The sequence below is a fragment of the Pseudorca crassidens genome, chromosome 10 (genome assembly GCF_039906515.1).
Source record: "Pseudorca crassidens isolate mPseCra1 chromosome 10, mPseCra1.hap1, whole genome shotgun sequence".
Lineage (NCBI taxonomy): Eukaryota > Metazoa > Chordata > Mammalia > Artiodactyla > Delphinidae > Pseudorca > Pseudorca crassidens.
This window is the reverse complement of record NC_090305.1, coordinates 85,006,720-85,034,603: the sequence shown is the minus strand read 5'-3', so window position 1 is coordinate 85,034,603 and position 27,884 is coordinate 85,006,720. Positions and strand designations below refer to the sequence as shown.

Below are 27,884 nucleotides of genomic sequence, written 5' to 3'. Positions count from 1 at the left end.
AGGTGCAACAAAGGAAAATGTCTCACTGGAAGGCAGACTATCCCTAGTTGAGAACCAATGAGTTAAGGCAATGATGGGGGATTGGAAAACAGGGGATATTTCAGAAATAGGATCAACAGAACCAAGGGATCAAAAGGTGGAGCACTCAAAGATATGTCCAGATGTATGACACAGTCCTGGCAACAGTCAAGGCAGTAAAGACCCAGGGTTCAGCTCAGGGTCTGAATTTAGCAGGCTTGGGTTCAAAATCCAGCTCGGCCGTTTACCATTGGGTAAACTGGAGAAAATTACTTATGCTCTCCAGGTCTTAAAAAGAAGAGCCTAATAGCACTTACCTCCAAAAGTTGTTGTGAAAATTGAAACAGAATACCATGAGTCAAGTGTTTAGCAGAGTTTCTACCACTTAGTAGTTGCTCAATAAACAGTACTACTAGCCAGTAAGGCAAACACAGGGAAGCTTCTTCAACCTCAGGTTGTGGAATCCATGGTCTGAGAGGTTTTTAGTGAGTGGACACTGTGAACTCTAAAAACAATTTTCCACTCAGTGGAATATCTCTCCCGACTCCTTAAAGTTAAGTTGAAAAAAAGAATATATAACTGAATATTTGGTTTTATATTAATTGTGAGTGTCTGGTATATATATGTATGTATGTGTATGCCTCTGTATTTCTAGGTATACTTGTGCATGTACACATAAACATATATTAATTAGGTCATTGAAATCACATTAAAACATTAATACTAATTATCACTAGATGTTAGATTATGGGTGAATTTAACTTTTATCTCTATTATTTCTGTTATCCTTTACAATTTTTCTATAACGAATAAGTATGACTTTTATAAATAAGGGACAGAAGTACATGTTCTAAAATACCTTCCCTTAAAATATATGGATTGAAATCCTACTATGTGTCAGATACTACACTAGAAACTAAGGATACAACAATGAGAACCCCTGCCCTCAGCCCACCCCCCACACACACATACACATACAGGGGAACAAAAAAAGCAACAAAAACCACCTGAAACCACATGTGCACATACCAGAAAGCTGGAACTTGAAAAATCAAGTTCAAATGTAACTATGATACTCCAGAAGCAACAAAAATGATGAGCTCCGTTGACACCATCCTAATCATGTTTTTAAGTCTGACAGAAGATCCAAAAGAATTTTCTAATTCTCCTATTTTGCAAGGGTTCAGTAGGAAACTCCACTGTTCCCTCCTTTTTAAGATTTTGCTTCCTCTTATTTAGTAATTCCTATCCTGAGGGAATATAATACAATTCTGCAAAGTCCAAATCAACTTTGAGTCTAATTAGTAGAGATAGCTCCCCTGGAAACTACAATCCTCCACAGGGAGACTTATTTCAGTAACAAAGGCTTTCTTTAGACAGTATATAAGGGAGTTTCTATTTCAAAGTACAAACCCTTGCCTCGCTGCACATTCAGGGAAATTTAGAACAGTATGTATTTTTCTGAGCTCCCACAGACTTAACGAAAACAATTTGGGCCTCTGGAAAACTCTCCAACATCTTGACTGTGTGTGTCAGCACAACTGATATGCCTGCCTTTGACTCACTATAACAAGGAGATTCTAGCTCAAAGTTGTCAGTTTCAGTTTCAACTGGTGTCTGTGTGAAGAGTAATGGAAATGATCAATTAAGGGTGCTCACTCTACCCTCTATATCTTTTTAAATTAAGTACATACTGAAATGATGGACTTTATACAGATGACAGTATAGGCATTCTGGGTCTACCCCTGTCATTTATTCTCACTGCTGTATTTCTGGAATTAGGATTCATGTTCTGTCATCTTGAATATTTTAATACTTTACTGATCTCATATGTGTTTAGCCATAGGAGGAAAGCAGTAAAATAAAATTTTATAGCCAACAAAGTCCTTTATACCTAAAGTTTATTGCACTTTTTATATTGTGTTTAACAACACATGGCTCCTTGAGACTCTGAAATAAACATAGCTTCCTCAAGTCGCAGTGGGCTTGTGCTCTTTCATTTCTTGTTGAGAGTTGATTCCATCATCACAATAAAAAGAATTCCTGATAATTGGCCAGAGAGGCTGCAATTCTATCAGGCAGGTGCTTCTTTCTCTAAAAGTGTTAAGATAACCTTAAAGCTCCTTTGTGTTAGAAAAATGCCCCATTTTTTATTTGCTCCCAAAATACAGGTATTCTCCATTCAAAGTGACCCTTTTCCATGGACTCCCCAGCTTACATTCAATTTCAATCAATAAGTCAGGGATCAATCAATTGATAAGATATGAAGGAGCCCATTGACTCCTAAAGTAGTTGATATTTTCCAGCAACAACTTTTCTCACTGGCTAGGGTCTTTAAAATTTTATGATAATGATAAAACTATTGTTTTATGTAGTGATGATTTCTTGGAGTAATTAACACTATCTTATTTTTGTTCTTTGGTTTGCAAAGTTGGCATGGTGGCCCAAGAAGTGAATAGAGAATTGCAATATGGTTCAGGACATTAGAGTAGCTTCTATTGCTCCCTGATTGAGCTAAATAACTGGTTTGGGGGATTTTTCAGTGCTTCTTGTTGTTGTTGTGTATATGAGTAAAAAGCAAACAAGGGCTTCCCTGGTGGCCCAGTGGTTGAGAGCCTGCCTGCCGATGCAGGGGACACGGGTTCGTGCCCCGGTCCGGGAAGATCCCACATGCCGCGAAGCGGCTGGGCCCGTGAGCCATGGCCGCTGAGCCTGCGTGTCCGGAGCCTGTGCTCCGCAATGGGAGAGGCCACAACAGTGAGAGGACCGCGTACCGCAAGAAACAAAAACAAAAACAAAACAAAAAAAAAGCAAACAAACAAAAAACCTCTAGGTTTTTCCGTAACACAAGTTGCAGACAGAATTGCCATCCCAGAAGAGTATAATGTAATGAAAATATCATTGAACTGGCTTCAATTCCAAGTTCTCATGATATTATTCTGAGGGGGGGGGGTGAATGCAAATTATTTCATTGCCCATGCGTTAAAAACTGAATTTAAAAAAATAGATTAGATTTCACAATTTGTATGGAAACACAAAAGATCCCGAATAGCCAAAGCAATCTTGAGAATGAAAAACAGAGCTGGAGGAATCAGGCTCCCTGACTTCAGACTATACTACAAAGCTACAGTAATCAAGACAGTATGGTACTGGCCCAAAAACAGAAAGATAGATCAATGGAACAGGATAGAAAGCCCAGAGATAAACCCATGCACATACGGTCACCTTATCTTTGATAAAGGAGGCAGGAATGTACAGTGGAGAAAGGACAGCCTCTTCAATAAGTGGTGCTGGGAAAACTGGACAGGTACATGTAAAAATATGAGATTAGATCCATCCCTAACACCATACACAAAAATAAGCTCAAAATGGATTAAAGACCTAAATGTAAGGCCAGAAACTATCAAACTCTTAGAGGAAAACATAGGCAGAACACTCTATGACATAAATCACAGCAAGATCCTTTTTGACCTACCTCCTAGAGAAATGGAAATAAAAACAAAAATAAACAAATGGGACCTAATGAAACTTCAAAGCTTTTGCACAGCAAAGGAAACCATAAACAAGACCAAAAGACAACCCTCAGAATGGGAGAAAATATTTGCAAATGAAGCAACTGACAAAGGATTAATCTCCAAAATTTATAAGCAGCTCATGCAGCTCAATAACAAAAAAACAACCAAACAAATCCAAAAATGGACAGAAGACCTAAATAGACATTTCTCCAAAGAAGATATACAGACTGCCAACAAACACATGAAAGAATGCTCAACATCATTAATCATTAGAGAAATGCAAATCAAAACTACAATGAGATATCATCTCACACTGGTCAGAATGGCCATCATTCAAAAATCTAGAAACAATAAATGCTGGGGAGGGTGTGGAGAAAAGGGAACCCTCTTGCACTGTTGGTGGGAATGTAAATTGATACAGCCACTATGGAGAACAGTATGGAGGTTCCTTAAAAAACTACAAATAGAATTACCATATAACCCAGCAATCCCACTACTGGGCATATACCCTGAGAAAACCATAATTCAAAAAGAGTCATGTACCAAAATGTTCATTGCAGCTCTATTTACAATAGCCAGACGATGGAAACAACCTAAGTGTCCATCATTGGATGAATGGATAAAGAAGATGTGGCACATATATACAATGGAATATTACTCAGCCATAAAAAGAAACGAAATTGAGCTATTTGTAATGAGGTGGATAGACCTAGAGTCTGTCATACAGAGTGAAGTAAGTCAGAAAGAGAAAGACAAATACCGTATGCTAACACATACATATGGAATTCAAGAAAAAAAAAATGTCATGAAGAACCTAGGGGTAAGACAGGAATAAAGACACAGACCTACTAGAGAATGGACTTGAGGATATGGGAAGGGGGAAGGGTAAGCTGCGACAAAGCGAGAGAGAGGCATGGACATATATACACTACCAAACATAAGGTAGATAGCTAGTGGGAAGCAGCCGCATAGCACAGGGCGATCAGCTTGGTGCTTTGTGACCACCTAGAGGGGTGGGATAGGGAGGGTGGGAGGGAGGGAGACGCAAGAGGGAAGAGATATGGGAACATATGTATGTGTATAACTGATTCACTTTGTTATAAAGCAGAAACTAACACACCATTGTAAAGCAATTATACTCCAATAAAGATGTAAAAAAAAATGGATTAGATTCATTTCTGAGCTCCTTTCCTACTCCAATTTTCCATAGTTCTAAATAAAATACATTAAACTTATTTGATCCCATTGTGTCATTGTCAGAATTTCATCTGTTCGCTCATTCATATCTCCTACCAAGATTTATTAAACAACCAACATTCATTAAGACCTCACATAACCTGAATTTGTCTTCACCCCTAACGCTTCCAAACAGGATATACTTCAGGATATTTTGGGGACAAAGAGTTAAAGATAATGTTAACTGCCATACAGAAATAAACCACTGATGTCCTTGGTCTTACTGAGCTCTTGACCTATTTTCCTGCCTGAATGGCCGGGAAAAAAATTTCAAAAGCCTTTAACCCTCCTCAAACTCAGAAACAGAATATAAAAATATACACGCCCAATAGATATTCCTTACCACCTCTTCTTATCTTCAAAGATGAGATCATTGAGTCTTCGAATGAGAGTGGTGTTAGAAGGGTCACCATTTCTGGTGCTAACTTCAGATCTGCAGGACTCTTGGGCCATTGCTGTCAGTTGCTGAGTTTCTACAAGGCCATCTTAAGAACTGAAATATAGCAGAATGAGCGGAGTTTAATTCTTGGATTTTTTAATGAATTGTTTCCCCTGATATCCTCGTGGTCAGGAAGTTCATTGGATTGTCTACCTTTTATGTCTTCAGTGTAAAGTATGTTTTCTAGTGTGTTTCCTATTTAGCTGGAAATAATGCCTCTTATGCCCCTTTGAACAGCCCTTCTTACTCTTGAATATAGTTAAGGTGCCCTTCAACTATCATTACTGTAAGCCATGTATCCCTTGCAATAAACATCATTAAAAACTGCTCCAGGGTCTTCTTAAAGTAATGTGAGATTTTTACATTTTTATGCCTGGCGTGGGTAATGTTAAAAAGTAGTACTGGGATGGGAAAGTAGGTGGGATGTCAAAAGATACCCTCCATCCTTAACGCTCCCTTGATGGAAATGACAGCCTTATTTGTTTTGTTAACCAGTGTATAATTAAAAGTCAATATTCAAGATCATAATAAAAATCTGTATAACTACTCATGTTGTGAGACTGAGGCTTGGAAGGAAAATCTATTAAAACACAGCCTTGTGTAATTTACAAGAAATCTGTAATAAAGTGTTTGCTTTCAACATTATCTGCAAAATGGTCTGTATATTACCAGAATAAATCCATATTACTTGGAGGCTGTAGATAAATGTCCAAAGGCAAAGTTCACATTGAGGTTATCTGCCTCTGAGATAACCTCAGAGGTTCTGAGCTGGGGAGTGCTATTTAGAGGAGATAATTTGTGGTTTACTTCTCCAAGTCTCAAGTACATTGTGCAGAAATGAGTTTAGTTCCTGAGAGGGTATCTGTCATATCCAAGTAGGAAACGAATACCATTGCAGGGTTGTACCCATTGCAAAAAGAATATAGCTTTTGTCCTCAGTGTGAAACAAAGGGAAGATTCTTAACAATTAAAAGTCCTGAATGAACCTTCTGTTCACAAAAAAAAGGGAGATATTTGATGTTTTGTAAAACACTGATTCACTGGGCAGTAGAGTGATGTCTTATTTCAAGTCATCAGTGAATTCGGTGCTCAAGTATATGAAACTTTCATGAAGTTGTACCTTGGATTCTGATTTAACAATATATATATATATATATTTTGCATTACGCGGGCCTCTCACTGTTGTGGCCTCTTCTGCTGTGGAGCACAGGCTCCAGATGCGCAGGCTCAGCGGCCATGGCCCACGGGCCCAGCCGCTCCGTGGCATGTGGGATCCTCCCGGACCGGGGCACGAACCCGCGTCCCCTGCATCGGCAGGCGGACTCCCAACCACTGTGCCACCAGGGAAGCCCTAAGAATAATTTTTTATGCATAGGAAAAAATCTAATAGCAATGGGGGGAGTACTGAAACACCCCAGAAGAAAAGTTTTCATGGGAGGACTGACACCTTTCAAGGCAAGAAAATGGGCTTTGGATAATATTTGATTCCCTGACATTAGCTAAGGGTTGTTGCTTCTTGCCATTTAAATTAGACTCTAAGGTGGTGTTAGGGAGAGGGTCTCTCTATTGTCACTTTGTCTCCTTTCCCACCCCTTTGTCACCTCTTTCCAGCAGCAGAAGGGACTTTGAATCTTGTCTGGTGATGACTACTAAGATCTATTTATGGTAAAGTCCCAGTTTTAGAACTCCAGGCTTTGCTTTTGATATGGAAATGGAAATTCTGAAATTTATAAATCTCCTTTCCCTCTCAGTACACTTGACTTTCAGGAACTATTGTCCTCTAGGGGAGTGGTTCTCAAAACCAGCAGCATTAGTATTACCTGGGAACTTATCAGAAATACAAATTCTTGAGTCCCACCCCAGACCCCCTGAATCAGAAACTCTGGATGGGTTTCTGGAGTAAGACCCGGTAATCTGTCTGTTAGCAACCCTCCCGGTGATTCTGATGCTCACTAAAGTTGGAGAACCATTGCTGCAGGGAGTCCAGAATATTCTCGTTGAGGCTCAGAGCCCAGCAATGACTTCTTTGTCCTGTGTGATACCTGTCCTTCCCTTAAGCCAATGAATGCTCTGAATTTCATTGATGGGGAATCACAGGGCAACATAATTTACTTAAATAAAAAACAGATTTATTTTATATTTCAGAAACATTAATCCCTTTACACACGTCCTGTCCTGAAAGAGAACTTGGCAAGTCTATTAGGTCCCATTTTCAGCAGGATTTCTTATTCTTACAAATTTATGTCTCTTTCTCCTCATTGCTTCCAGAAAACATAGGCATTCCAAAGTCATCTGAAGCTCCAGACCAATTTCATACTTGAATTAGAGAAATATAACATTCAGTACAGTGAATATAAAACTGGCATTCTGGTGACATAAATCTATAAACTGGGCCCATTGAACTCACTAGAACCACGTTAGTAAATGATCATGGTGAGGACCTCAAGACTCACAATTGCTTCTGAATTATGAAAAATAAAAATATATCAAGCTACGTTGCTTCTAGACTTAAGTAATAGGGGTATCCTGTTATCCTCTCCAGATTAAATAGTTCATCTCTATGGGTGTAGTTCAATGCAACATAACTGATGTTGATTCAGTTTACTGGCAACTCTCTGAGTCCACATTTTGACCTAGCAAAGCCCTGCATTCCCTGTCTAAACCTGACAGGATATGGGGATTGAGGCCATGGATAACACTAGGAGGAAGGCTCTTGCACCAGAGTGAACAGAGGAAAGACAGCTAAGGTCCTGGTTCCAAGACTGTGCCTGGGGCACTACCACAAACATAAGAGTGCTACCGGGTATTTTAAATTTCTAAGAGTAACACAGCAATACTCCCCATCTGTTCACACTGCATGAATTACTAGCTTACAGTAATTCACAGCTTCAAAATTAGCTCCAGGGACTTCCCTTGTGGTGCAGTGGTTAGGAATCTGCCTGCCAATGCAGGGGACATGGGTTCGAGACCTGGTCCGGGAAGATCCCACAGGCCATGGAGCAACTGAGCCTGTGCACCACAACTACTGAGCCTGCACTCTAGAGCCTGTGAGCCACAACTACTGAGCCTACACACCACAACTACTGAAGCCCACGTGCCTAGAGCCCATGCTCCACAACAAAGAGAGGCCACAGCAATGAGAAGCCCCCGCACCGCAATGAAGAGTAGCCCCCACTCGACGCAACTAGAGAAAGCCTGCGCACATCAACGAAGACCCAACGCAGCCAAAAATTAATTAATTAATTAATTAAAACATTAGCTCCAGCTCCTCTGAGGACACCCTAGCTTCACAAAGCTGGGTTTTCAGAAGTTGCTGTGATAAAAAGCTAGTGCCCTGCAAAAATTGTTGTGGAACCGGAAATAAGGGTGTCAGTGTCCAATCTGAAGGCAAGATTTGAGAAGTTGTGCAGTGCCCTCCAGGCACACACATCCATCAGTAAATAACTGTGATTATGTAAGAATGAAAGAAACATTTTTTTTCATTCAACATATATGTATTTTTTCAAATGGCTACTAAGTTGTTAGGACATAAATACATTATACATTTTAAAGTTTTGGGACCTAGCTACTTAACAAACAAAACTGTTAGGCATTTCTTTTGGCACAGAGGTACTATGAACCAAGAAAGTTCGTGAATCTCTGGGCCAGGGGATTCTTCTTATCTGGAACTACCAAGAATAAGATATTTACCACAGAGGTGAAGGCAGGGGTGGTAGGAGCCAAAGGCTGTCAGGCAAAAGCTTATAGACAAGGTCAAGAATGTGGGGCTGCAACTCTCCTGAGTCCTTGCTTGGCCAAAAACTTGTATTGCCAGCATAGCAACAGTTTCTCTCTGCCTTATATTATACTGAACTTTTACACATCAATCTCCTCCCTTAGAATGTAAATTCCTGAGATCTTTCCTTATTTGTTTCTCTATTTTCCCAGCACAACATCTTGAATGCTTTCTGAGAGACTGTCTTGGAATCAAGCAGCTTTTAGATTCAGTTGAGAACATACGTTCAGTATAATTCTTTAGTTATTCTTGCACCTCCCAGATTTCAGGTGGATGCAACATCTGTGATGAGGCCTCATGTTACTCCCATGCACATTGGTGCTTGAGCAGATGTCACAATTCATGGTTTCTGTAACCTTGAGGCTTGGGGACCAATGGCCTGGCTGGCCCCACGTTTCAGAGTCCTGAACTTGTGTATACTCAGTGAATGAATGGATGGATGAATGGATGAAATCCTCAGAAGACTGAACTGTGTTTTAACATAACTGCCATTAGTCTTACAAGTCAGGAAATCAAAGGTAGCAGACAAGGGTGACCAGGACAACATTGCATGTCCATATCCCTGGGAAATTCTCTCTTGAGAATTATACTCTTTTAAAGGACTTCTCCAAAAACATCAGCTCGAAGATTCTGCCTATCTTAAGAGTCATTAAGATCTTTTTATCTTATGCAAACAAGATTTCCTGACAAATTCACTGAACATATGAACTCTTTCTTAATCTCCCCCTATACTCACCAGGAAGGACAGTGAATTCTGTTTGGCATGGTCCTCTCTAAGTCATCTATACATATAAACATGATTGACCCAACTCTTGTATGTCTGAACGTATCTTCCCTGACTTTGCTCCACATAGATACCTAGTTATTGAGTAGAGGAGGAAGACTAAGTTTATCAGAATGATGCCGTGTAAAGTTCATTGATGCATCTGCTAGATTTTTTAGCAGTATGTGCTTGCGAATGGAGTGTATTCCAATGGTCCATTTGTAAATCAGTTATGTGGAACATGAAATTCATTTTTCCATTTAAAAAGTATTTATAAAAGGTGGTTACTTTTCCAGCTTAGCCCCCAAGCTTATTTAGCCTATAATTTTGCTAGAATAAGATATATTCACAAATGGGTTCACACTGCCTTAGTGTTCATGGTCAAATAAAGCAGAAAAAGTAAAATTAAATAATAAGTTTCCATTTTTAAATATATCTTGAAGGTCTATGTTTTGAAAAAGACAGTTTTAAATAAAAGGGATGAGATAGGTGAAGACTTTTAGAAAAATTCTGAAATAAATTTTGTGAAAAATCTGAACCTGTATAATCCCATCCCCAACTCAGAAGAGATACTTAACCCAGCAATAGCAGCAAGGATAGCCTTGGTATTCATAGGAGTAACTCTCCCCTGACCTCATTCTGTACTGCATTACCACCTCCTCCATGGGTAACAGATTCATGTTGATCTATCTTCCTGGCACCCTTCCCCCTTCATCGGTGATAGCCTTTCAATATTCCCTCGGGGGAAAAAATCCTAATCCTACTTCCACTTTAATCCTTCATGAAGTTTACTGACTCCATCTCTGAGGTTAAGAAATGTGCAGGGAATTTAGTTCTGGGTTGGCTAATCAGGGCATTTCAGCCTTCAACTTACTGATTGGTCCAGAGATGAGCACATGACCTTATCAGTTACAGTCAGAACCAAGGTGCATGACTTTTACCAGGACTCTTGGGAAAAAGACCTTCATTGCCCTACAGTTTCTAAGCTTGTAAGATGCAAGCCTGGTGCTGCTTATAAAACAGCAACAACAACAATAAGCAACCGCTGAGCCTACTTGGAAATTAAGCCAATACAGGAAGGTAGAGCCAAGGAACGTAGAAAGCTAAATTCTTGATTACAAATTTTAAACACCTGTGCCTCAAGCTTGTTCCTTAAATACATGAGCCAATGATTTTTCCTTTATGTTTCAGGCATTTTTAGTTGGCTTTCTGTCACTTTCAACCAAAAGAGTTGATTTATTTTACAACAAATGTCAACTTATAGTATATGTTTTAGACTGCTTCTGTGAGAATACCAAGGAAGACCCACACAACCTGTGTCCGGATTCTGATACCAGATGGGTTGGATTCCAGAGATTTACAAGGGGATTCGAATTAGAGGTCACTGGTTGTTCATATTTCTTGATTTGGGTCTCTTCCTACCATTGACCACCCATTGTTAGTGATGTTTTAGTCCTTCCTCCTCTGTCCCCAGGGAGATATAGAAATGTAACAAAGAGAGAAAAGGAGAATCAAAGAAATATAACAAAGAATTTTCTTTGATTAGAGAACTGAAGTTCTTTTCCTCTCTTTCCACTGTCAATATACATATCTTCACAAAACCACTTTAATCTCCCCAGGTCTTTGTTCTCATATTTGTGTAAGAAGAGACCGTGATTCTGAGATTTCTGAAAGTAAATGAAGTTGTAAGGGAAAAGAATCATGAACCATACTTAAAACAAAGGCATGGGTAATCCCACTATTGAGCATATATCTGGAAAAGACAAAAACTCTCATTCAAAATGATACATACACCCCAATGTTCATAGCAGCACTATTTACAACAGTCATGGCATGGATGCAACCTAAATGTCCATCAACAGATGAATGGAGACACACACACACACACACACACACACACACACACACACACACTGGAATATTACACAGCCATAAAAAAGAATGAAATAATGCCATTTGCAGCAACATGGATGGAGCTAGAGATTATCATACTAAGTAAAGTAAGTCATACAGAGAAAGACAAACATCATATGATATCACTTATATGTGGCGTCAAAAAAACAATGCAAATGAATTTATTTACCAAACATAAATAGACTCACAGACATAGAAAACAAAACTATTGTTACCAAAGGGGAAAAGGAGGGATAAATTAGGAGTTTGGGATTAACAGATACACACTACCCTATATAAACAACAAGATATATCTATATATCTATATCTATATCTATAAATCTGAATCACTTTGCTATACACCTGAAACTAACCCAACACTGTAAATCAACTATACTTTAATTTTTTAAAAAAGGTGAATTTTATGGTATGTAAATTCTATCTCAATAAAGCTGTTAAACAAAACAAAGGCATGGGTACCAGTAAGAAAGAGATTTCCTGACCTGTAGTGAACTGAGGGGAGAGCAGTGAAAGATGGGAAAACTGGGCATGCCCTGGACACAGTCCCAGTGAAGGGGAAGACAGTGCTTCAGAGGAGGCAGTGAGTCAAATGATTCTTTGTGGGAGCCCACGGAACAGACCATCAGCCCCAGGCACAAGGCACTGCAGATTCATAAGGAGTGGTCCATAGTCTGAAGGCTGTAAGGTTCACTTTCATGAATGCACCCAAGAAGTCTATGTTTAATATATCTGGTCATTTATGATACTCCTATAGTAAAACCCAGATGAAAGAACACAACTTTTCATAACAGGGAGGTGGAAGGGGAGGAGAGATACTTTATGACAGAAGACGAAAATGAACACAACTCTGATTAAAATGAACAAGGTTTTTTAACTTACTGGAATAATTAGTTGACATTTGGTTATAAAATAAACCAACTTTATAGTGCTGATTTCTGCTCTTTCTACAACATTAATGTCCACAGAAAGGTTTTAATTCCAAGTGGAATGGGTTGTTGGTAGTATGTTAACAAGCTACTCAGGATTTAAAAACAAAAAAAAACAAAAAACATAACATGCACAAATTTAAATGCAGTAGTAAAAGGTCAGCCCTGAATTGTATATACAATGTATTTGTCAACATTTCCTTTTGAGATAATGTGATGCTAACTTTATTACCAAAACCTGCTTGACACCTGTTCTAGAGTGTTCTCTTGACTCAGGTAACAAACACATGAAGAGAAAATCTGTGTTTGTTTTTGTCTAATCTAGAGAAGCCAAGATGCACATTGTAATAATTTAAAAAGCATTAGCAATTAAATGACAGAGTTCAAGGGACTTCCACGTCAGGGAAGATAGAGTAGACATACTATTTCCTATTCCTCCTGCTAACGACAACTAAAAACCCTGGGCTTTACATATGACAGAAACATATGGAGACTCAGAAAGGTAGAGGGAAGAAGACAAATGAGCTGGGGGCCTTGGGACCCCAGGAACAACACAGTGGTAAGTGCCCTGGGTTTGTGTCATTTGGGGGTTTTTGAGTTTGTGTTTTGGCTTCCTGTATTCCAGTCAGAAGAAACTAGCAATCCAGAAATTCTAAAAAGCACAGAGAAAAAGAAGTCCCAACAAAATTCTGCTTGCTTCAGCCAAAGGCCAGCAAAAGGGCAGCCTAACAAGACAGAAAACTTTTAGAAAATAACTGCTTTACTCCAGTCACTAAATAAATAAGTAAATAAATAAATAAATTGTCATCAGCAAAGGCTGATGGGAGAGCCTAGATGTCATGCCTGCCAGGTTGAACAAAACACCCCAAATACTCTGCTGGGGTGGCATCAGAAGACAGAGAAGATAGTCAAGACTTTTAAACCTACAGTCAAAGATTAGTGGGGAGCTGGAACTCCCCCATTTTGCTCAGTAGTGTTGGAGAAGCCAGCTAAGACAGAAAACTTAAGTAAGATTCAAAATATCATAACATAAAACCCCAAATGTCCAGGTTTCAAGCAAAAATTACTCATCAAACCAAGAACCAGGAAGATCCCAAATTGAATTAAAAAAATCAGTGGATGCCAACACTATGCCAACATAGATGTTAGAATCATAGGACAGAAGTTTTAAAGTAGCCACCATAAAAAGCAAGTAAGAGCACACTGAAATGAAAAAATATAAAGTCTCAGCACAGAAATAGAAAGTCTTTCCAAAGAAAGAGAAGATATAAAGAAAAGCAAAATGGAAAATTTAAACCTGAAAAATACAATAACCAAAATAGAAAACCTCAATGGATGGGATGAAAATCAGAATGGATAGGATACATGAAAGGTAACTGAACTGAAAGATAAAGCAATATAAACTACTCAGTCTTAATGGAAAGAAACTAATTTAAAAAAATAAATGAACAGAGCCTCAGGAACCTGTGGGACTACAGAAATATTTACCATTGAATAATACCATTGGAATCCCAGAAGGATAGGAGAAAGACAGGAGTATCAAAAAAGTATTTGAAGAAATAATGGCTGAAAACTTCCTAATTTGGCGAAAGACATAAATCTACAGATTCAAGATCTCAAGCAAATCCCAAGCAGGATAAAAAAAAAATATTTTAATTCACAGCAAGTGTATTAGTCTACTGAGGCTACTAAAACAGAATACCACACACTGAGTGGCTTGAACAACAAAAATTAATTTTCTCACAGTTTTGGATGCTAGAAATCTAATATCAAAGTGCTGGCAAGGTGCTTTTCCAGTGAAGCCTCCCTTCCTGGCTTGCAGACAGCTATCTTCTTACCGTGTCCTCATGTGGCCTTTCCTCTCTGCATGCATGGGGAGAGAAAGAGAGAGAGAGAGAGAGAGAGAGAGAGGGAGGGAGAGATCTCATGTCTCTTTCTCTTCTTATAAGGATACCAGTTCTATCGATTAGGCCCCACCCTATAATCTCATTTGACCTTAATTACCTCCTTAAAGGCCCTGTCACCTTTGGAATTTGGGGGAGATGCTTCAGTCCGTAGCACCAAGAAACATCATAGTCAAACTTCTGAAAAGACAAAATAAAATCTTAAAAGAAGCAAGACAGAAATGCCACCTAAAGGGAAAATTATTTGGATGATAATGGATTTCTCATCAACACCAATGGAAGCCAGAAGGAATTCCCACAACATTTTTCAAGTGCTGAAAAAAAAAGAAATGCCAGGCCAGAACCTCATACACAGAGAAGAAAATTCTCCATAAGTAAAGAAGAAATTAAGACATTTCTCACATGGAAGAAAACTAATAGAATTTGTCTCCAGCAGTCCTACTCTAAAAGAATAGTTAAAGGAAGTTCTCTAAACAGAAGGGAAGTGATAAAAACAGGAACTTAGGAATATCAGAAAGGAAGAAAGAACATGGTAAGAAAAAGTATGGATAAATACAATAGATTTTCCTTCTCTTCAGTTTTTTAATTTACATTTGATGGTTAAAGCAAAAATTATAACACTGATGTGGTTTTAAATGTATGAACAGAAAGTATTTAAGATTATTATATTATACATGAGGAAAGGTAAAGGGGCATAAATGAAGGCAAATTTTTCATACTTTACTCAAACTGGCAAAATGACAACATCAGTAGACTGTGATAAGTTGTGTCTACGAAACCATTTTTTGTTTTTAGAGCAACCACTAAAAAACTATACAAAGAAGTACACTCAAAAACAATATAGATAAGCCAAAATTGAATTCTAGAAAATGTTCCAATAACCTACAGGAAGGCAGACAAAAAGAAAACCAAGAAACAAAACAAAACCAAAAAAAACAAAGACAACCAACAGAAAAGAAAAAATAAAATGACAGGCTTAGGTCCCAATATATCAATAATTTCATTAAATGTAAATGGTCTAAATGAACAAATTAAGGGATAGAAATTATGCTATCTATAAGAAACTTACTTTAAGTATAACAATAAAGGCAGATTGAAAGTAAAAGTATGGAAAAAGATGCATCATGGAGACATTAATCAAAACAAAGATATTTACATGCAAAAAATGAAATTGGACCCTGTTGCTCAGACAAAGAATTACTCAAATGGATCAATATGTAAATGTAAGAGCTAAAACTATAAAAGTCTTAGAAGAAACTATAGGTGTAAATCTTCACGACTTTAGATTATGCAATGGTTTCCTAGATATACCACCTAAAGCACAAGCAATCAGAGAAAAAAAAAGTTGAAATTCACCAAAACTAAAAATTGTTGGCTTCAAAGGACACTATCATGAAAGTGTAAAGACCACCCACAGAATGAAAGAAGATATCTGCAAATCACATATTTGATAAAACTGACAAAGAAAAAAGAGAGATGGTACAAATGACCAATATCAGGAATGAAATGGGATATCACTACAGAACTTACAGACATCAAAACATAGAGGAATGCTATGAACAACTCCCCACACACAAACTTGACTATATATATGAAATGGACCATTTCCTCAAAAAAGCATAATCTACCACGACTCACCCCATATGAAATAGATCATCTGAATAGCCTTATAGCTATTAAGGAAATTGAATTGTAATTTTAAAACTTCCAAAAAGAAATCTCCAGGTTCAGATCATTTCACTGGAGAAGTCTATCAAATGTTTAAAGAAGAATTCACACTGATTCTATACAGTCTCTTCCAGAAAACAGAAGAGAAGGAACATTCCCCAACTCATTTTATGAAGCTAGTACAGTAAGTCCCCTACATACGAACCTTCAAGTTGCAAACTTTCAAAGATATGAACGTGCCTCCACATGTCCAATCACATAAGTTAGTTCACATGTCTGTAAGATTACCATACTGTAAGACTAAAATTTCTTTTTTTTTTTTGATATTGGGGGTAGGATTTTATTAATTAATTAATTTATTTTTGCTGTGTTGGGTCTTTGTTTTTGTGCGAGGGCTTTCTCTAGTTGTGGCAAGCGGGGGCCACTCTTCATTGCAGTGCACAGGTCTCTCACTGTCATGGCCTCTCTTGTTGCGGAGCACAGGCTCCAGACGCGCAGGCTCAGTAGTTGTGGCTCACGGACCTAGTTGCTCCGCGGCATGTGGGATCCTCCCAGACCAGGGCTTGAACCCATGTCCCCTGCATTAGCAGGCAGATTCTCAACCACTGCGCTACCAGGGAAGCCCCTTTTTTTTATTTTTTGTGTTTGTTTTTTATGTATTATTTGTGTGAAAATTATTATAAACCTAAGACAGTACAGTACTATATAGCCGATTATGTTAGTTGGGTACCTAGGCTAACTTTCTTGGACTTACAATCAAATTGGACCTACGAATGTACTCTTGGAACGGAACTCATTTGTATGTAGGGGACTTACTGTATTACCTGGATACCAAACTATGATGAGGGAAAAAAGTCAACCCCAAAAGGAACAATTAGTGTTTGCTAGGCATTAAGGAGGAGTAGGGTTGGCGTGGTTAGAAAAGGGCAACATGAAGAAACTGTGGTCATGGAAATGTTTTGGTTTTGACTGTATCAATAAAAATACCCTGGTTGTCACTATGAAGAACAGTATGGAGGTTCCTTAAAAAACTAAAAATAGAGCTACCATATGATCCAGCAATCCCACTCCTGGGCAACTATCCAGAGAAAACCATAATTTGAAAAGATACATGCACCACAATGTTCATTGCAGCACTATTTACAAAGCCAAGACACGGAAGCAATCTAAATGCCCATCAACAGAGGAACGGATAAAGAAGATGGGGTACATATAGACAATGGAATATTACTCAGCCATAAAAAGAATGAAATAATGCCATTTGCAGCAACATGGATGGACCTAGAAATTATCGTACTAAGTGAAGTAAGTCAGACAGAGAAAAACAAATATCATATGATATCACTTATGTGTGGAATCTAAAAAGATGATTCAAATGAACCTATTTACAAAACAGAAACAGACTCACAGACTTTGAAAACAAACTTATGGTTACCAAAGGGGAAAGGTGGGGGAAAGGATAAATTAAGAGTTTGGGATTAACATATACACACTACTATATATAAAATAGATAATCACCAAGGACCTACTGTACAGCACAGGGAACTCTACTAGTATTCTGTAATAACCTATATGGGAAAAGAAACTGAAAAAGAATGAATATATGTATATGTATAACTGAATTACTTGCTGTACACCTGAAACTAACACAACATTGTAAATCAACTATACCTCAGTATAAAATAAAAATTAAATTAAAAAAATCCTGGTGTGATATGGTACTATAGCTTTGCAATATTTTACCATTGGGGGAAACTGGGGAAAGAGTACATTAAATTTCTTAAAACTGCATGTGAATCTACTTCTTGAGATAATCATAATTATCTCAAAATGAAAAGATTAATTTAAAAAAGACACTGTTCATCAGTATAAACGCAGCCATCTGCTAACAACGATAGGAGTGTCTACAAAACGTATGCTTAGCTCTAGTTAAAAATGAAATAAAGGACAATGTGGATCTAAAATATACACATCTTTCTACAAATTAAATCTTGACAGTCCTGAGTATATTCTCAGCACAGATTTGAAATATCTGGATCCATAAGTTGTCAGTCCAACATTCACTTAAAATGGTTTAATTAAGTCTTAGACCACCTCTCTCTTCTTTTGTTAAATTATTAGAAGCAAAGCCTATTTTCTAAATGACCTGTCATAAAAATACATGTGTAATATATATATTATCTGATTTCCCCATAATTAGAACAACCATGACAAACCTGTTCCTTTGACACAGACCTCATAATTACACATAATGGTAATAAGTCAAATGGGTTGACTGATGAGACCCTGTAAGGCGGAACCCCTGGGGTATAACAGACAGCAGTTTTCTCAAGTACTCCCCCTGCCTGATTCCTGGAAGCAGCCACAGGGAGAAGTCAGAGTAGAAGGGAAGCCACATTTCTCTCCACACCGTACTGTCTTAAGTACACCTCGCTTTAACCACCATCAAGCCTCCTCCTAACACTGAAACTCTAGCAGTAGTACACTAGCTAGTGTCTTCTGAGCACTTACTATGTGCTGGGCACTGTGCTAAGCATATATTTAATGTTAATAGTAATCACATGCACCAGATATTATATTATCTCCAATTTAAAGAAAAAGGAAGGAAGGAAGGAAGGAAGGAAGGGAGGGAGGAAGGAAGGAAGGGAGGGAGGAAGGAAAAAAGGGAGAAAAAAAAGGGAAGAAAAGGAAAGAACACCCAAGTGCAGAGATGTCGAAAAACTAGACCAAAGTCATATAGCCTAGTGGTAAAGCTGGAATTTGAACTAAGATCTGTCTGAATTTAAAGCTCAAGCCTTTAACCATTAGTCCAGTGGTTCTCAACCTTTGCTGTACGTTAGAATTGATGGTGAACTTTTAAAAAATCTTCATGCCAGGTAACACTCCACATAGTGAAATTAGCACGTCTGGAGTAGAAGCCAGCTTCAGTATGTTTTAAAAGATCACACGTGCATTCTAATGTGCTGGCCATTTGGGAACCACTTTACTATTAATTAGACTTTAGATTAAAACTCTGGCTGTCCAGGCACATCCCATTACCAACCTTCACCCACAAAGCTTTGCCTACTCTACCCTCAAACTCTTAAGTACATCCTGCTTCATTGAATGCCCTCATCCTGAATCTGGCCCCTGAGAAACTGCTTCGAATTTCTGGATTACCCACGAGACTCATCTACATTAGGGTTTAGGCTAATGAAGGCTCAACACCTTTCCTCTCTGATGTAATGATTCAGACGGTGGCCTTGGATGCCTCAGCTCCAGAGCAATATAGAAATATAGACATCTGGGGGCCCTGAAGCTTTACAGTTGGAAGTCAACTTCATAGCAGACTTAGCAACAGCAGACCTCAATAGATGTGAGACCCACTCCTGAGAAAGGAGTATAACAAATTAGAAAATATGAACAGGGTCCCCAACATATGAACCATTGACTTTCGTAAATAAAAACGTCAGCAATGGCTTGTAAAGACTGTCAGCGTGAATCGTGTATCAGTTAAGCTCATCATGCCGGCAGAAGAGACTTCGGATAAGAAAAATGAGGCACTGAAAGTAGAAAAAGCAAGGCCACACAGCTAGTAAGGTCAACAGATGTCACCTGGGCCATTAGTTTCTTTTTTCTTGTTCAACGTCTTCACAGACATTGTAAAACTGGGGAGACATGGGTAATTGCTGGGCACAAAAGTTGGTAGACAGAGAAAAGAAAAATAAAGATGGAAAGAGCTAATAAATTCCACGAATCCAAAAGCAAACAAAGTCAATGTGTATGGCCCAAAATAAGTTGCATATTTGAAAGAAATGGAATTTTGCTACCGCTCTGTCTGAATCCAAATTTGAGACCAAAGTCAACTGGGAGACACACAGAACACAAATGCGTTCTGATTGTTCTTGCCTGTCTCTCATCCCCCGCAGGGGCAGTTGAATTCATCAGCTTGTTAACAGTGGCTTGGAGAAATGTGATATCTTGAAAATTTCCAGAACAGCGTTTGCAATTGTCCCTTCACAAATTACCCTAGAAGCCATTTCGTACTGGGTTTATGCTCTGGTTTTCTTTGTCCAATTTAGTGACCATGTGTCCCTTTTAACATTTTTCAGAATATCTCTCTTGACACTTTTTCCTTTACATTTAGACAATGATAAAGTCCTGAAAAGATGTCTGCCTCCCAAGAACTGGATTTGACTGGGCTGGTGTGAGAGAAGGAAACTGTTTCCTTCATGCAGCTGGTATGTGGATGGTGAGGAGGGTGACAGTGGGAGGGTCAGGACTCACTACCAACCAACCTCTGGCAATGCTTCTTCAAGGCTAAGGCTGGGAAATCCTGCTTCTGAAGCAGGTCTCAGGCACACATCTGCTCTTCTCAAGCAACCTTCAGGCCCACCAAGTGACAAAGAGACAAAGCTGCACTAATCCAGTGTGCTCATGAAGGAAGCATTAACCCCACATCAGTCCCTTTAGCTGTGCCTTCATAGAGTACTTACTATCTACTTAAAATATGGCCACTTTCTATAGAGCAGAAGGAAGAAATGTTCATGATGAACATAACACGATGCTTTGTTCTCAAGTCTCAATATCACTCTACAGAGTTAGTAAATGTAACCAGTATAGTTCAGCCAATAAATCCACTTATTCTGAAATAAGTAGACATTTCAGTAGAAGGTATACACATGCATCCTGAAAAGTGAAACCAACACGTAATAGCTATCTATTGCTGCACAAGAAATTATCCCAAAACACAGTAAATTAAAATAGCAAGTATTTATTATCTCATAATGTCTAAAGGTCATGAATCACGGCACAGGTCAGCAGGGTGCATCTGTCTCAGGGTCTCACCAGGCTGCACCAGCTGGGTCTACAGTCTTTTCACACCTTAACTGGGGGAGGATCTGAGACCAAGCTCACTGACAAGAGGCCTGTTGGCAGGCCTCATGGTCTTGATGTCTGTTGGCTGGACACACAAGTTCCTTGCCACATGGGCCTCTCCATGAGGTTACTCATAGTACAGCAGCTTATTTTCCCCAGAGCAAGGGCTGCAAGAAGGAGCAAAAGAGGGAAGAGCAATATGGAAGTCACAGTGTTTTATAATCTAATCTGAGGTGACAAACCCATCATGTTTTTTCCTATTCTATTCATAGAAGCCATTAAGACCAGCCCAGACTCAAAGGGAGAAGATTACATAAGGGCATGAACACTCATAGGCAGGAATCATTGGGGCCATTTTAGAGGCTGCCTATCACACAACACAATTCCTTCTCCCCATATTAAATAATACTGAGATGGGGCATGCTTCCCCTACATTAAACAACACTTAGAACAAACAAATATTACTTAGAGGCTTGAACCAGGAAACACCTGCTCCTGGAAGGTAAGAGTGTAAACTAAGATAGCTTACTCAGCAAGACTAAAATCTTGCTCATCAAGGTGTCTTCAAGACCCTCACCTCACTGTGCCCACTAGTCCAGAGCTATTAGGTCATAGACTCCGCCCAATCACAAATAGTTTCGTACTTGGCAAGACTGACCTTAAAATCACCCAGCCCATATCCTAAAATGCTTATAAACGTCCTCCCCTAATTTCATGTTTTCAGACAGCTCTAAGACTTTACAAAGGTGGTCATCTCTCCTACTTCAGTAGGTTTAGTAAGAGCTTTGCATGACCAACAGATTTTTCTGTGGGTCTTCTGAGATGTCAAGAGTAGACAATTTCAAGTATAAGAGTGATTATTTCAGTTTCTTATTACCCATGAAATGTTGACCTACTGTGACTGTAGAATGACAAATTATTTTAATCAAAATTCTTCTTGAAAGAAAAAGGAAGTAAAATTATAATTAACCTCTTCAAGAAAAGGTACTGTGGCTTGCTATACATTCAACTGTTAAAGCTAGATCATCTTACTTAGGAGTATACACTGGATACTTTATGGCTAGCAAAAAGTCCAAACTAATGTCCATATTTTCTTCACATCATTCTGTTCTTTCCTAATTCTTTATCAGTGTTGGGGATTTTGCTGCCCTTCCCTACCAACCCGAGAACAGGGAAGTTGTAGAATTTCTGAACTCTCACTTTTTCCACACAGGCAAAAATTTCACTAGATCCATACAAAATAAAATTCTCTCCCATTTCAAAATGTTAACTCGGTGTTTCAGTGTTTTTAAGCTATTGTAATATTAATATATTTAGAATCCTTCCTGACATTTTTTAAATGAAATTTAAAGCACCAAGCTCTCTATTCTGTATCCAGTGTCAGAAGCAAACACCCCTGTGACTAACAGCACTTATCTCCAAGGCTCTTAATTAAAATGAAAGTGTTTTGTGGGGTGGGGTGTTTTGTTTTTGTTGGTAGCTGATGAAAATTAATGGTGTTATTCATGTGGAAATTATAGTTGATACTTAGAATTCTCACATGACTGTGTAACCCAAAACACAAAATAATTTGATGTCCTTCAGATTGCATCTTGTATTTAGATTTGTTTCAGGATATTCATCTTTACTTAACAGCAGGTTTTCCTCTACTCTGAGCTGCAGTGTTTAGTGGTAATGATGGAGAAACTATTTTTAATATTTAAGAAAGTCATCCTTACATGCACTATTTATCTTGTAATTATGATTAATGATGTTAATCTGATGTCCAATTGAATTTATGAATTTTAAAGTTTGGTTTTACTGTTTAAACAGCCACATAGGCCACCTTGCTAAAATAGCACCCACACAATTAGCCATGGGGAATTGAGAATTTTGACCTTATCTGTAGATGATCAAGCATTCAATAGGTTAAAAAAAATTACACATTCCAAATTGTTAACTTTTAAAATATATGTAGATAGATGGAAACCTGGTTCTTTATCTCAAAGTGGGGACTTTTGTTTAAATAACCATATACCAAAGAAAGGTTTCATTTCGTTAGAGTAACTTTAGACCTTCCTAAGATAATTTCCCTTTCATTTGAGATCAAAACCATGCTCTTAAAGCTCAGAATACAAACCCATTGAGAATTTGGGACCTAGCCAACACTTTTAATGAAAATCACTATATTTTCTCAAGTCCTAGGGTATTTTAGTCCTTGCATTCTAATGAGTAATTGGTACCACTACCAACCCATTAATCACATATATGGCTGCTTTAATAAGTAATTTTTCCGTGAATATAGCTTAAAGACTATGATTGAAATGAAAATGCCCCTGATTTATCAGCTTATTGATATTCTTGATGAATTAATTCAAGCCCCATGTCTTCATGTATTTGGGATTGGTTTCACAAAATAAATTATATCATTTTTCATAAATGTTTGTACTTTTTTATGTCCAATATTCAATCTGATCAAGCATTACAGTGTGAAATATTAAGATCCAGTGAAAAGTCTGATGTCAACATGTAACAGAATAAATCATTTTAAAAGTCTACTTTTTTTTTTTTTTTTTTTTTTTGCGGTACGCGGGCCTCTTACTGTTGTGGCCTCTCCCGTTGCGGAGCACAGGCTCCGGACGCGCAGGCCCAGTGGCCCATGGCTCACGGGCCCAGCCGCTCTGCGGCATGTGGGATCTTCCCGGGCTGGGGCACAAACCCGTGTCCCCTGCATCGGCAGGCGGACAAAAGTCTAAATCTTTATTTTTACGTGAATCGCTGTAGATTTACAAATATGCCTCTAGACAGTGTGTTACATAGATATTTAATGTCTGCATGTGTATAATTCCTTCAACTACAGAAAACCTGCCCCACCAGCCTTCAATCATCCTGGTTTCCATCTGAGGAATTTGATAATCAAAAGAACAAAATCAAGTTCTAAGCCTATTTCTTTCTAGAACTGAGGTTCTAAAAGACAAAAACTCTTCTTTTTTTTCTCTGCAAGCTGATATTTATCTGCCTAACCACCACCACCAGGAGGAGAAGGAATTAGTTTAGAAATGACCAACTTTCCATTACAATTTCTTCCAGTGCCAACTTCCCAAATGTATTTACCTGTCCAAAGCATAATTCTGAATCTAAATCACTATTTTTAATCTAATGACTTTTAAATTCATTTTAAAATTCAAAGTAGTAAAATTTTGAGGAAAAAGGATTGGACAATCAGGGCTTCCCTGGTGGCGCAGTGGTTGAGAGTCCGCCTGCCGATGCAGGGGAAATGGGTTCGTGCCCCGGTCCGGGAGGATCCCACATGCCACGGAGCAGCTAGGCCCATGAGCCATGGCCGCTGAGCCTGTGCGTCCGGAGCCTGTGCTCCACAACGGGAGAGCACAGTGAGAGGCCCGCGTACCACACACACACAAAAAAGGTTTGGACAATCAAAAAAGTGCATGCTATAAGTAGTAAAATCCTCCCTAGCACACTCCCTTCTCCTTTCCCTTTCCATGGTGGTAGTCAACTTTATTTGTTTTTAAAGCTTTCAGACATTTTGAAATTCATTTTGAAATTTTATATACATATATATATGCAGCATTTTTAGTACTAGCAAAAGATTGGGGAAAAGCTTAATATCCATTACTCGGAGACTAATACATGATTCATCCATATAATAAAATTCTCTGAGGCCACAAGAGACAAGTCAGGAAACTTTTATGTATAAATAAGGCAAGGTCTCAAATATACTGTCAAATGAAAAAAGCAAGGTACAGAACGCTGTGTAAAGTATGCATCCATTTTTTAAAAATGTATGAAAGGGGCTTCCCTGGTGGCGCAGTGGTTGAGAGTCCGCCTGCCGATGCAGGGGACACGGGTTCGTGCCCGGTCGGGGAAGATGCCACATGCCGCAGAGTGGCTGGGCCCGTGAGCCATGGCCTCTGAGCCTGCGCGTCCGGAGCCTGTGCTCCGCAACCGGAGAGGCCACAACAGTGAGAGGCCCGCGTACCGCAAAAAAAAAAAAAAAAAAAAGTATGAAAATATTTCTGAAAAGATTAAAAAGATAAAACAAACTTGATAACCTTCAGGAAAAGGAATCAAGTGTCTGAGACAGAGACAGGAAAGAGTCTCAACACAGATAAGCTTTTGTACATTTTTAATTTAAATAAGTAAATAAAATTTATAATAAAATTCAAATTTTAATAAACAAGCACACTTTAATTGTAAAAAATGTAAGTTCTGTCTTATGGCTTGTTTTTTACATTAATGGAATTTCACTATATGGATTATTCTGCAATATGCTTTTTGTCACTTAACATTTCTTATAGATTTTTCCTTTTCAATACTTAGGAGACTACTGAATTCTTTTTCAAAGTTACATATTATTCCAACACAGATAAACCAAAGTTTATTTTTAAATTCTTCTATTAATATACTAAATCACTGGGTTGAGGGCCAGTCAATAAATGCTTCATGGCCCAATTTAATTAAGCTCTCTTAATTAACACTTCCTTTGGTCTATTAGTAGACAATAAATATAAAAAACAAATATGTTCAACCTTACTAATAATCAAACAAATGAAAATTAAAATAGCAATGGGAGGAATTCATTGCTTGCAAAAAAATTCATTGCTTGTGAATAACAGGGCATCATCTTACATTTCTAGTAAGATATAAAATGGTACAGTTTGAAAAGTAATTTGGTAATTTGATTGAAAGCATGAACATGCATATATTTTTCTTTCTTAAAATTAATTTTCTTAATTCCATGTCCATGAATTATTTTTAATTAAGCAATTGGACAAATTAGCCAAAATAAATGTGCAGTTTTTATTACATCGTTTTCATGAAAGTAAAAAAAAAAAATGAAGACAATGAGAATATCTAATCATAACAAGTGATCAGTTAATTTATTATGATATGTCCATACAATAAAATACATTAAGCCATTTAAAACAAAGCTGTGGAGGATTATTTATTGAAATTGTTAAAAGAAAATCTGATTGCAAACAGTATATAAATCATCTCATTCTGAGAAAACAATATATTTGAATAGAAAAATATCCTGAAGGAATATATACCCCAAACATTAAACAGCAATTTTTGCCCAGGATTGGAAGCACAGGTAATCTTTTATTACTTTCCTAATAAATATTTTATAATTTTTCTGAAATCAGCATGCAACACTTGTAATATACCACTAACATGTATTATAAAGAAGTAAAACAAGCTTCAGTAATTGTTTAGTCATCAAACTCTATCTACCGTAAGCTGGAACATATCAAAGACCAAAGCATAGAAATAATGGATTTGATAACCTCCTACAATTGCATTTTAACACCTAAAACTTGCAACTTTTTGTGTATGGTGACCTTGGTTGAAAAACATTGTTTAAAATTATAACCACATCCAATAAAGATGTTAAAAATATATATATATAGCCACTAAAAGGTACAAACTTTCAGTTACAAGACTAAGTTCTGGGGATCTAATGTACAGTACAGTGATTATAGTTAATTATACTGTATTACAGACTTAAAGTTGTTAACAGAGTAGATCTTAAATGTTCACAGCACGAAAAGAAAATGGTTATTATGTGACATGATGGAGGTGTTAGATACGGTAGTAATCATTTTTGCAATATATAAATGTATCAAATCAACACATTTTTCACCTTAAATGTATACAATGTTATATGTCAATTATACCTCTATAAAGCTGGAAAAAATAAAGTAAAATAAAGCTGCAGTTGGGGAGTGGACAAACAATGAATCCACCTCTAAGAATTAGACTCAGTAGTCATTACTATTCTCCTTGATGTATATAAATGACAAGACCTATTTTCTTGAAATAATCTGTAATTGATCTGGCAAAAGTAGAAAGCAACTCTTAGAACTTCAGAATATCAGATATGCACAGCTAGTACCATGGAAAAAAATGTCTGAATGAGTAAGAAGAAAGTGGGCAATACTGAAGGAAGAACTCTATGTGTGAGGCTTACCCCTAAGTAACCAGTATGACACTCTTTGTAAATATTCTTTGATGCTCTGTGAAGTCTTTTATACGAACCCCCTGCACCCCAACCTCACCCTAATAGTGCTCAGAACAGAGCATTTATCGCACCATGTTATTACTTGTGTAAACACATTTCTCCCCATGGACTGCATGTGGAGTCTGTGAAGAGGCCCCGTGACGTGGCTTTGTGCGAAATATTCTCTGAAGGCTTTGTTTTTGCTGTCTAGTTATACTGTTTTTATGTGGGGCCTTAGACAGATTGACAAATCATGTCCCCAGCTGGAATCTTCCCTTTACAATACATTTTTCAGGGAAAAACTGTAACATACAAACAGTATAGATCATAGGATCAGTAGGATACCAATTTCTTTAAAGAGCATAGATAGTCTCTACAAAAGGACACCTTACTGTTCAAGTCCGATCTGTTAGGGGGAGTTTACACAGCAGTTTCTAATAACAAGGCATTCTAAGTTATCCAAAATCTATTTAGCAGCAGCAGTTTGGTTAGTGGAATTATCAGGAAATGTATCCAAATCTATTGGTCTCTAGAGCTCAAATAGGGAACATTCAAAATTTAATTAAATATTGGATGTTATATCTTCATCATAAACGTTCAAGATGCAATTTCAGGAGATGAGGTGATTTTTACTTTCTTCTCTATTCCCTCTAGATTCTAGAAATTTTCTAAATCAAACTTGAGTGTTTCATTTTCTAAGAAAAGATTTTGAGTAGTGACATTTCAATATTTCTTTAAGGGGAAAAGATCTAAGTCAGTTCAATGTGAATTGTCTGACTGACCATTGGAGTGTTGCTCATTCTACATAAAAAGTATCACACAGTGAGAGGCATCTTCTTGATCAAAATAAGCTTTGCAATCATCTGAA

The 27,884-nt window shown here is 37.8% G+C and overlaps 1 protein-coding gene across 3 annotated transcripts in view; it reads right to left on the bottom strand.

The window, feature by feature from the left end:
• Window positions 1-27,884, bottom strand: part of TAFA1 (TAFA chemokine like family member 1) — a 770,352-nt gene that overhangs the window by 690,359 nt on the left and 52,109 nt on the right. For 2 of the 3 annotated variants that reach the window (XM_067755143.1, XM_067755140.1), the window contains exon 3: window positions 5,113-5,262. The exons of the other annotated variant lie outside the window; for it this stretch is intronic. The gene's annotated coding sequence lies outside the window, so the exon portion shown is untranslated. The remainder of the gene's footprint in view (window positions 1-5,112; window positions 5,263-27,884) is intronic. 3 annotated transcript variants of the gene reach the window in all.